Below are 2,128 nucleotides of genomic sequence, written 5' to 3' on the forward strand. Positions count from 1 at the left end.
GACATAACAACACGGAAGCTAGTGTGGCTGGAAGGGTGTGTGTGGGAGAAGAAAACTGAAAGGAAATGAGAAAGTAGCTAGGGATCAAATCACAGAGGTGAAATTATGTACAGACAACTTTGTAGTGTTTTCCCTCATTTAAACTCATGTCATATAACAGAGTTGCAGCTTGAAGGATCGGCAGGATCCACAGTCAGCAAAAGAGAGAAAGAACATCCCAGAAAGAGACAATAATATTGCAGCAAAGACATGAATATCAAAGAGGTTCTTAAGAGTATGGATTCTATGACTTGAGAGATGTGGGTTCAAATGCCAGCTCTGCCACTTAAGAGTTGTACCACGATTCCCCACTTCCTCAATTAATAGAGTGCAATCAGTTGGTACATTCCAGGCTCTAACTCTAGAAAACGTGAGATCAATGAAGGTGCAGATGCAGCCAAGCAGACGGTCTTCCAAAATCCACTATGACACACTGGATGGAGTATTAGAGTGGAAATGTAGTAGAGGGGAGAAGGGGAGGGTGTTTAACATACGTAGAAAGTAAGAAGCAGAAAGACTGAAACAGATGGCAAGAGGGAGACAGGGGAGAGGCTCTACAATTTCATCCGTTCTTGGGTGGGAATTTTAGTTACCACGAAGGAGTGGTATACTATACAATCTCAAACTTTAGCATGCACCGCAGATTGCTGGGGCCCACATCCAGAGTTTTTGATTTAGTAGGTCTAGGGTGAGGCTTGAGAATTCACAAGTTCCTAGGCAATGCTGATGATCAGCTGGTTTGAGGACCTTACTTTGAAAATTAATGCTATGATTGGTGCCAAATGGGGCAAAAAAAAAAAAAAAGGAAAATTCAGTCAGCTTGTTTCTTTGTTCATGTACTGACAAATAGCTAGAGTGTTTGTCTCTTGGCATTGACCAAACTGGTTGTTTGTGCTTCTGTACTCCTAATGTTACTCAAGGTAGAGAGGGAGAGAGTAGTGAGTTATATACAGCTATTGTTTAATGCAGAAAAGAAATGATTTGGCACTTAGAAAATATTGCTAGGTTCAATGACTTATGCTGTTGCCCTTCACCCATTATTACCCATCAGCAAGCAAGACACTGAAAACAGTACATATCTATCCCATATTCTCTGTTGGTAAGGGTATGAGAAAACAAGCCTTTTCATATTCTGTACATATTCTGTACAGTAATTTATCAATATGTGTAACATTCTAAGTAAGTACTGTTTTGTTTAGCAATTCGACTTCTAGAAAATGATCATATGGAAGAAACTGGGATACACTGCAAAGATATAGCTACACGGATGCTCATCACAAGTTTAATTTATAAAAGCTCAAACTAGAAACTGCCTAAATGTCTAGCAATGGGGAATTGCATAGACACTGGAAAGCTTTGCTGTAGAAGATATCTTAGTGTCAAGAAAATAAATATGGAGGTAGATATTACAGCTGTTATGCATGAGTTTTAGTACTTTGTGTTTTCTAAAATTTCTTCAATAAACATGTATTGTTTTTTTGGTCAGAAGAAACATTCTCTCTCCAAATCACTTGATACGAATTATATTACAAAGCTTACACATTGTCATTCCTTATATTCAAGATTAGGAATTTGCAGCAAAACTACAGCAAAGTATATAGCCCTTAAATGAAACTGTTTGATTCCCAACACAATGTTATTAGTAAGAGAATCTTTACCATCTGTTAATTTGGTTCAGAAAGCAATGCTATATATGAGCCAGAATAGAAACCAATGTTTCCTATATTTCTATAGTGTATTTCATTTTCTTTGCATAAGCAACTATTTTTCCCCTGATTATCAGCACTTTAAAAAATGTTTTTTTTAATTGAAGTGCAGTTGATTACAATGTGTCAGTTTCTGGTGTACAGCACAATGTCCCAGTCGTGCATATACACACATATATTCATAATAAGCAACTATTAAATGTAAGAACAGAATTTATTAAATTAAGTTAAAATCTACCAGCATGGTGATTACCTAAAAATGATAAGTACTGAATAATTATAAACCAATATTTTCAGTGTACCAAAAACAAGCTTAGCTGGATGCAGACTGATAATCTGCATCCAAATCTTTAGATCCCAAGTATCAATGGACAAGAAACAAG

This window comes from Vicugna pacos, chromosome X, assembly GCF_048564905.1.
Source record: "Vicugna pacos chromosome X, VicPac4, whole genome shotgun sequence".
NCBI classification, from domain to species: Eukaryota; Metazoa; Chordata; class Mammalia; order Artiodactyla; family Camelidae; genus Vicugna; species Vicugna pacos.